Here is a 10496-nt window from a genome sequence, read left to right as displayed (position 1 = left end):
ACAGAAAATTACCAAGATACTCTTCCTGTTTTGTTCCATGTACAGTAAAACCATTCTTTTGTAAGCATGTATTTAAAACTGTTCTGGCATTATCAGCTGCCCAGCTGTCAAAGCTCACACTATTAGGGTGAGTTTGCTTTAATGAGGAAGGTAAGCAATTTTATTTTGTAGAAAGAAGTAGAGAATATGAATAGGAATGAATTTAGCATTAATGGCTGCATTGAGGGCACACTTGTAGAAGGTGTTATTAAATACAAGTAGTTTTGTAAGATCTGAAATTTATAAAAGTTTTAGCCCAAAAACACCTTATTTACATGAACTAGAGTTCTAAATACATTATTGGAAGTATATTTCTTCAAACCTGCCATTGGCATGCCATATTGGTACATACATTTAGAAGCTTCTCAACTTTCCATAAGAGTTGTTTAGGAGAGGCTGATTTATCTTACAATAGTGTACAGTCTGATTCAAATACAAGCAGCATGCCTTATTACATATGGGTATGTAATATCTGATTTGGTTTTCTCAGGCAGTAATGGTTTGTATCAGGGTAAAAATCAAGTTATGCTGTCAGCAATATTAGGATATGAAAAACTCATTATTTATTTATTTAAGGGTATACTGGGTTTCTCCCATTATCTGCTCCACATCTACTCTCCTTCCTACTGTTTACTTTCTGGCAATGCACCTCATGAACTATATCAGAGGTCATCAAACTACGGCCCATGAGCCAGGTGTTTCATTTACATAGTCTATGGCTCCTTACCTCTACAACTGAAGAGTTTAATATACTGCCATAAGGCTAAACATTTACTATCTAGCCCTTTACAGAAAAACTTGGCCAACCCCTGACTACATCAAATCTTTGCCCTCTAGTTTTTGTTTAGTGCAGCCAACATTGAGAACGTTTATTTTGGAGCAATCTCCAATTAAGCAAAGTGATACAAACTGATTTTGGAATGCCTTCATTTACAATGCAATGCTTACATTTTAATACTCTTGTAGGAGAAAAAGCAACTGTATAAATGAATGTAGAGTGACTTTCTGCAGCATTCTGAACCTATTTCAGAGAATTACACTGTGGGAAAACTACCATTGTAATGAATGTAGCAAAATCTTCTTAGGTATCTGAAAAGTCATACTGGATGGAATCCAGTGTCCAATCTTTTGGCATCCCTGGGCCACACTGGAAGAACTGACTTGGGCCACATATAAAATACATGAACACTAATGATAGCTATCAGTTATTGTGGCTCAAGAAAATTCTTCTGGTGTAGCCCAGGGAAGCCAAAAGATTGGACACCCCTGATTTAGAAGGAGATGTAAATATTAGAATGAATTATTATGTCAATTTTTTTCCCTTAGCCAGACAAAGGCCAAAAGATGCTCCCGTCAGGGTATTAAGAAATACATTGTACCACCATCCTTGGATGACTGTGTGGTACCTACCCTTTCTGGACTGTAGATGATGCAGAACTTCTATAATGAAAGTAAGATCCCAATTTCAGTAGAGATCATGGGATCTTGGCATGGGAGGGGTTGGGTAAAATTCGCACCAGAGTCCAAGGGATGCACTGGTAATGAGAATTTTAACCATATAGGTGGCAATGGCTAAATGATCATGGGGTTCCTAGAAATAAATGGATAGGCCACAAATGTACTATCTGACATATGGTTGAAGCCAGTTCACAGTCTTAAATATTCTCAACTGACGGAGAGGCAGGTCCCTTTAAGAAAGACTATTGCAGTGGGGGGCAGGGGGCTCATATGTACACTGTGAAAAACTGCTAACTTCTATTTTCATACAGAGCTAAAATATCCTTCAGAAATAAAAATGTTTCGGAATAAAAACAATGGAGGAAACATGGTAGCATGCTTATGCTAAAAGAAATACTAGTTTTTCAGGCAGTATGAAATGATCTTAGAAACTTGGAAATGCAGAAATAAAGAAGTAACACTGGAGGGGTAAATATGTTTATAAATACAAGTCAGGTGTTGGGAAATTATGGTCTGTGGACCAAATCAAGGCCTTTAAGCTAAGAATGATTTTAACATCTTTAAAAAGCTGCTTAGAAAAATAAGAATATGCAACAGTGACCATATATGGCCTGCAAAACCTAGAATATTTACTCTCTGGACCTTCAAAGTTTGTCAACTGTGATAGAAATATTGACTTTGCGTAACAGTATCTGGTGCATTAAAAAATAGCACGACAATAGCACAAGAAAGGAGGAAGATGGTTAAAAGATGAGTCTGGGAACATTGTGAAAGTAGTAAAAGTATTAATTTGGCTCTCACAATCTGGGGGCTGGTTAAGTGTGTTCTATTTGGGGAAACTCATAAAGCTGCATGCCTTTATGTATTATTATGTATTACGCTTCAGAAAAAAAGCTTTTTAAAAGAAATCTCCCAGAAGATTATTAAAACTAATCTTCAGCACTGGAAAAAGAAGTTACTATGAATGCAGAAAGGGGATAGAGCAGCAGATGCAATCAATATTAGTAAAGAACAGTCATGGGAGAATGACCACAATTCTGTATTTTTTTGGAAAGCAACAATCAAATGCTTTGGGAGACTTAAGATACTCACAAATAGGTAAAGCTGGGTTAACTGTTGTTGCTGTGATGTGCCCAAAAGAATTTTCTATGATACCTCAATGTTTCTAAAGACAGGGGGCTAAGTGACTCATGCCTGTAATCCCAGTACTTTGGGAGGCTGAGGCAGGCAGATCACTGGTCAGGAGTTTGACATCAGCCTGGCCAACATGGTGAAACCCTATCGCTACTAAAAATACAAAAAATTAGTTGGGTGTGGTGGTGCCTGCCTGTAATCCAAGCTACTTGTGGAGGCTGAGGCATGAAGAATTGCTTGAACCCAGGAGGTGGAGGTTGTAGTGAGCCGAGATTGCGCCACTGTACTCCAGCCTGGGCGACAAAGCAATATTCCATCTCAACAAAACAAAACCAAAAAAAGAAAAAGAAAAAGAGAAAAAGGACAGGAAATTTGTTAAATCCCTCTGAAGAGATCCAAGAAACTTCAGAGCAAAGAGAGGTACCAAAACCTGCATACTGGGTACCAGTGATTTGGAAGAAAGTGTCCAAGTCCTTAGCAATATGTTTAAAAAGTCTGCCTTTAAAAGGCAGGACACAGAAAAAGTGGCAAAAACTGTAAAAAAATTATCTGGTATGTTAACAATTCTTTTAAGAAAAAAAAAAAGGCAGAAAGATTGCTTGAGCCCAGGAGTTTGATACCAGCCTGGGCAATGCAGTGAGACCCCATCTCTACAAAAAATACAAATAAGGCCGGGCGCGGTGGCTCAAGCTTGTAATCCCAGCACTTTGGGAGGCCGAGACGGGCGGATCACGAGGTCAGGAGATCGAGACCATCCTGGCTAACACGGTGAAACCCCGTCTCTACTAAAAAATACAAAAAAAAAACTAGCCGGGCGAAGTGGCGGGAGCCTGTAGTCCCGGCTACTCTGGAGGCTGAGGCAGGAGAATGGCGTAAACCCGGGAGGCGGAGCTTGCAGTGAGCTGAGATTGGGCCACTGCACTCCAGCCTGGGCAACAGAGCGAGACTCCGTCTCAAAAAAACAAACAAACAAACAAAAAATTATCCAGGTGTGACAGCACATGCCTGTGGTCCCAGCAACTGAGGAGGCTGAGGTAGGAGGATCACATGAGCCCAGAAGGTTGAGGTGGCAGTGAGTTGAGACTGTGCCACTACACTCCAGTCTGGGCAAGAGTGAGACACTGTCTCAAAAAAAGGGAGAAATAAATATTACAGAAATAAGTTTTTAAAATAAATTCTGCATCATGAATACCCACAATATCACAAAGAACAAAATTACACAGAAAAAATGGGTATTGCATCAAAAAATATTGTAGAAAAATCAAAACTCCCATGAAACTGTGCTCATAGGTGGAAAATATAATTTTATGTGTTTGACATGCATTTCTTAAGTTAGAGGTGAATTGAAGTCGTGACATGTATATATATATATATATATATTTTTTTTTGAGATGGAGTCTCGCTCTGTTGCCCAGGCTGGAGTGCAGTGGCCGGATCTCGGCTCACTGCAAGCTCTGCCCTCCCGGGTTTACGCCATTCTCCTGCCTCAGCCTCCCAAGTAGCTGGGACTACAGGCGTCCGCCAACTCGCCTGGCTAGTTTTTTGTATTTTTTTTAGTAGAGACGGGGTTTCGCCGTGTTAGCTAGGTTGGTCTCGATCTCCTGACCTCGCGATCCGCCCGTCTCGGCCTCCCAAAGTGCTGGGATTACAGGCTTGAGCCACCGCGCCCGGCCCTCATTGTCTTTTAAAAAGTGAGTGCAGGCCGGGAGGTGGAGCTTGCAGTGAGCTGAGATCCGGCCACTGCACTCCAGCCTGGGTGGCAGAGCAAGACTCCGTCTCAAAAAATAAATAAATAAATAAATAAATAAATAAAAAGTGAGTGCAACTTATGAAAAGATTAAAGAGGAAACCCAATAACTATAGAAAATTAAAAAATAAAGAAAAATTAAAAAAATTAAAAAGTGAATGCTAAGGAAATTAGTTTTCGGCATTCAAATTTCACACATGAACTATTGCAAATAGCTTCCTAGTCTCTCAAGATTTTTTTATACAAAAGTGTGATCTTTTTAAAACAATTTCAATCTTTGAAAAATGTAAATAGTTCCTCATAACTCTTCAAATAAAGTATAAACTTACATCACAGCTGGCAAGGTCTTTTATTATCTGGCCCCTGCCTCCTTTCAATCTGGTTTCATATACTCTTCTCCTTACCCTTATGCCTAACGGTTTTCCAGTTACTGGATTTACTTTCTGTTCCACAAATATGTCAAATCCTGATATGTCCTTTTGCTCTTGCTGTTCTATTTAGAAAGCTCGTCCTCTGTCCCTTCGCCCCCTGCCCATGGAGCCGGAATAAGGAGCTCCCTACTCCTCCTTTACCTTCGTATTTCAAGTTAAATGTTAACTTTCTCATGTAGACCTTTCCTGACTACTCTTTCTCTTTTTTTTTTTTTTTTTTTTTTTTTTGAGACAGAGTCTTGCTCTGTCACCCAGGCTGGAGTGCGGTGGCACTGTCTCGACTCACTGCAACCTCTGCCTCTTGGGTTCAAGTGATTCTCCTGCTTCAGCCTCCCAGTAGCTGGGACTACGGGTGCGCACCATCACGCCCAGCTAGTTTTTGTATTTTTAGTAGAGCTGGGGTTGCACCATGTTGTCTAGGCTGGTCTCAAACTCCTGAGCTCAGGCAATCCACCCACCTCAGCCTCCCAAAATGTTGGGATTACAGGCGTGAGCCACCGTGCCTAGCCCTGACTGCTTTTTCTAACACAATTCCCTGTTCTTATCAGAGAATCGTATTTGTATCCTTCATATTTTGAATTCTGCCTAGAATAAGAGGAAGTCTAAAAAGTATCCACACCCTTTATCAACACTTTCAAAAAGTTTGCCTTTAAAAGGTAGTAGATAGAAATGGTAAGTTAAAAAATCTATTTTCCCCAGCACTTGGGGAGGCCGAGGTGGGCGGATCATGAGGTCAGGAGATCGAGACCATCCTGGATAACACGGTGAAACCCCGTATCTACTAAAAATACAAAAAATTAGCTGGGCGTGGTGGTGAGTGCCTGTAGTCCCAGCTACCTGGGAGGCTGAGGTAGGAAAATGGCGGGAACCCGGGAGGCAGAGCTTGCAGTGAGCTGAGATAGCGCCACTGCACTCCAGCCTGGGTGACAGAGCGAGACTCTATCTCAAAAAAAAAAAAAAAATATATATATATATATATATAAAAATATTTTTTTTTTTCAATTTTTAAATTCTGGTATTAAAAAAATGAAAAGAATTTATTTGTCCAAAAATATCCTAAGCAAATTACAACTTTGGAGATATTAAAATCATGCTTTAAAAAGTATTTATTAAGAAGTTAATGATAGAATTATTTTTAAAAAACAGACCACAGCTCTGTTCACTAAACTAGGCATCTTAAAAAAAGACAAAAAAAATTATGATATAAATAACCATTGATAAAACTTTGGTGTTATGTCTTTCTAGATTTTCAATGCACGCACACGTATTTATAACATGCATTAAAAAGTCACACCATAATATTTTGTGACTACTTAAAATTCATAATGTATCAAATATATCTCCACATGTCAATCCACACAGAATTACATTTTAATGACTGAATTATATTCCATTTTATTGACTGTTACCTGGGAATTTAGGAATTTTCCAGTTTTTCACTAGGGCATGAAACTGAGGTGAGTACTGTTACTTATACATGCTTATATGAAAAATCCTTTCATAATATCTCAGTTTAAAATTGTTAGGTTTTAAATATTTAAAGGTTATAAATATTCCAGCTTTGGACATTTATTGCTTAACCTTCCCAAGTTTTTTTTTGGTTTTTGTTTTTAGACAGGGTCTTACTCTGTCACCCAGGCTGGAGTGCAGTGGTGCAATCACGGCTCACTGCAGCCTCAACCCCACTGCAGCTCAAGTGATCCTCCTACCCCAGCATCCCTAGTGGCTGGGACAGATTCATGCTACCATGGGCAATTTTTTTTTTTTTTGGTAGAGATGGGGTTTTGCCATGTTGCCTAGGCTGGTTTCAAACTCCTGGGCTCAAGCAATCTACTCATCTCAGCCTCCCAAAGTGCTTGGATTACAGATGTGAGCCACTATATCCACCCAGTAAGTTTGTACTAATTTATGCTTCCATTGGTAGTCTAAAGCAAGTATACCACACACCAATACTTGGTCAACTCATCCCTTTTCATATTATAATATATAATGGAACAAAATATGAACACTAGCTCTACAAAAAATAAACTAAGCTTGTGTAGTGAATGGGGTGGTGGTAAGTGGGATGAGGGAAGAGAGGAGAGGGACTAGGAGAGGGACATAATATAAATAACATTAAACTGCTGTTGTCCTAAGTCTTAGTTTCTGCACACCTGTTATGGTGGAACATTTTCCTATACCTAGAAGAAAAACTAATTCCATGCATTTTTACTGTAATGGAGTCTCATGTTACTCAGGCTAGTCTCAAACTCCTGGGCTCAAACAATCCTCCCACCTCAGCCTCCAGAGTAGATAGGACTACAGGCACAACCCACTGCACCCAGCTCCTTGCAACTTTTACCTCACAATCACTTAAATAGCTTTTAAGTTAAACTTCCACTAGAATGCTAAGTAAAAGAAAAGGCACAAAATTTGTTGAAGAACTGTAAATGTTTAACTGAACACCTACACTGGGCCATGTAATAAGAGTAAAACAATGAAAAATTGGGACAAAGTTCTCACCTTACCAAAACTTACAGTGTAGAGGGCACAATACACAAACAGGCAATACAGTGTGAAAGTGTGACAAGTATTGTTAAAGCAGATGAAGGATACAATACCTAAAGGATAAACAGGACACGTTAAGTTAGGGAGACAGTGAAGATAAAGGGAATAATAAGAGATGAGGCCTGAAAAGGCAAGTAAGAGTTTGAGCAAGGTCTTGTAAGAAGATTTTATCTTAATTGGAGAAAAATACCAGAAGATGATTAAAAGTGAAATGTTGTATGATCAGGTTAGTACGTTAGATGGATCACCCTGGGAAGTGTAGAGAACAGTTGATATAAACAATATTATTGATTGCAGTATTGTTATAAAAGCTCTGGAGGCAAATGGATTATATTATGGTACAAGCATATAATCAAATACTAAGCAGCTATTACAAATGAAATAGAACTACATGCACTGACACAGAAAGATGTTTAAAAAGATGTCAGATAGGCTGGGGATGATGGCCTCATGTTTGTAATCCCAGCAACTTGCGAGGGTGAGGTAGGCGGATCACCTGAGGTCGGGAGTTTGAGACCAGCCCGACCAACATCAAGAAACCCCGTCTCTACTACAAATACAAAATTAGCCAGGAGTGATGGCACATACCTCTAATCCTAGCTACTTGGGAGGCTGAGGCAGAAGAATCGCTTGAACCCGGGAGGCAGAGGTTGCCTTGAGCCGAGACCGTGCCATTGCACTCCAGCAGGGAAACAAGAGTGAAACTCCTTCTCAAAAAAAAAAAAAAAAAAAAAAAAAGGGAGATAAAAGGTATAACTCAATTTTCGTAAAATGAAAACAAATGTTTGTATGTACATAGTCTGACGGAATGCACACTCACCTACAATATTACTTTTTCAAGGCAGTAGAATCTGGGGTTTCCCTTCTGTGTAGGGCAGAAATTATTCACATTGTTTTCTTCTATGCATGTATTAGTTTTATAATTAAAAACCACAAAGTTTTTTTTTTTTTTTAATAGGATACCATGGCACCTGCATAAAAAACATACTAAAGCAAAGTACGATTCAAGTCAGAGAAACCAGTTAGGAGGCTATTGCAATAAAACCCAGGTGAGATGCCAGGCGAGACCGTGCCCGAGTCTACCTGCTGGTGTACAGGATGAGTATTCCTTATCTAAAATGCTGGGACCAGAAGTGTTTTGAATTTTGAAATATTTGCATTATACCTACCAGTTAAGCATCACAAATCTGAAAATCCAAAATTTTAAATGCTCCAACGATCATTTCTTTTGAAAGCCACATCGGCGCACAAATAGTTTCAAGTTTTGGAGCATTCTGAATTTCACATGTTCAGATTTAGATGCTCAATCTGTTCCAAGATCACTGGGCCAAAATTAGAGTGAAATTCCAGTCCCAACCAACCAAGTCCAATCCCTTGCTGAGTACTCCTCAAGATGATCTCACTCAAGAACCACATGCAGTTGGGACCATTTTCTTGAGACAGAGTCTTGCTTTATCGCCCAGGCTGGAGTGCAGTGGCGCGATCTTGGCTCACTACAAGCTAAGTACCCATCATCTTCTTATAGACTGCTGGGATTTAACCTATACTCCCTCTGAATTTTGTTTTCACTGGTATGACCCTGGTCTGATCTTTTTTCCTCTATCAATACTGTCATAACAATCTTCTGTATTTCTCAGGCCAAAGCCACAAACCCTAAACCCCTGCCCTTCTGGAGACTCTTTCATGGTGCCCTCTGAGGTTCGCCTAATAAACTCCCTTAATATCCTCAACTATTTCCCTGAACATTTCCTTTCGTTAATTTAAACTTGGCTGTTCTCTGGGAAGCAAAAAACCCCTACCTGACAACAATCAAATCATAAGCGGGCTTATTCCCATGTATTCCACATATCCACAGGCCGGAAGTGGGACCAGTATCTTCCTTGCTCCCTAACACTGCTTCTAACCATTGCAGCCTGGTAAAAACCACTCCTTCCTTTCAGGTTCATACCATCTAATTATACCACATTCTCCCTCTCTTCCTGGCTATCTTATTTATTTATTTATTTGAGATAGAGTCTTGCTGTCGCCCAGGCTGGAGTGCAGTGGCGCAATCTTGGCTCACTGCAAGCTTCACCTCCTGGGTTCATGCCATTCTCCTGCCTCAGCCTCCCGAGTAGCTGGGATTACAGGTGCCCGCCACCATGCCTGGCTAATTTTTTGTATTTTTAGTAGAGATGGGGTTTCACCGTGTTAGCCAGGATGGTCTCGGTCTCCCGCCTTGGCCTCCCAAAGTGGTAGGATTACAGGTGTGAGCCACCGCTCCTGGTCCTATCTTTTATTTAAATGACCTCTCCTCATTCACATAGACTTTACTACTTGCTTTGCTGTCTTCTCCACTAATGGCTCTACTGATAACTTGGAAGGACTTTCAAATATATAGAGATCTTCTTCACTAAAACCTCCTTGCAGTATTTCATCCACCTTCCTCTTAGCAGATAATCTTACCATGAAACCTATAATCATCTATCTGTATTTTACTGGCCAGGAACAGTAGAAATGGCATCTCTTGGCTACAAAGGGGTTGGGATAAGTAGTTTTGTAGCTAAACACAATACTACTGTTAGCAAAACTGAAGATCTATTCATAAAGAATAAAAAAATATATATTCGGTTAGTAATTAGCAGTGGCTGCCACACAGTAGTTCTTAGGAAACACAAAATAGCATTATATAGTTCATATATTCCGACCACTGCCCAGTGAACTTAGGTGTAAGGAAACAAACAGGTAATTTAAACCAACCCACCCATTTTTCCAGTCCTGACAGAATGGTAGAAGTATCCCTCTGCCTCATGGCAAACATCAGTCCTTTTGTTTGTGCTCTAAACAGCTACACCCCATTCTCAGAAGCTTATATTAAACTTTACTAAGCTGCATATTAAACCTCACCATACTACATTCATCACATTAGAATTCACGTTCTAGTTTTTCATATTTTAAACATATTATCTTTACTCCAAATCTCTCCAGCTACTACCCTATTATTCAAACTTGTCTACATCCAGTCTTTACTACTTTGCCCTTCATTGATTCCTAAAGTCAGCCCAATCTAGCAACCATCTTCAATATACCACTGTTATTTTGAACTGCAATCACGAATGATCTTCACATGGCTGTATGTGTTTACCTTTTTAGACTTCATC

Source organism: Trachypithecus francoisi, unplaced genomic scaffold (genome assembly GCF_009764315.1).
Source record: "Trachypithecus francoisi isolate TF-2019V2 unplaced genomic scaffold, Tfra_2.0 Lachesis_group11, whole genome shotgun sequence".
Classification (NCBI taxonomy): Eukaryota; Metazoa; Chordata; class Mammalia; order Primates; family Cercopithecidae; genus Trachypithecus; species Trachypithecus francoisi.
Note: the sequence above shows the minus strand (reverse complement) of the source record.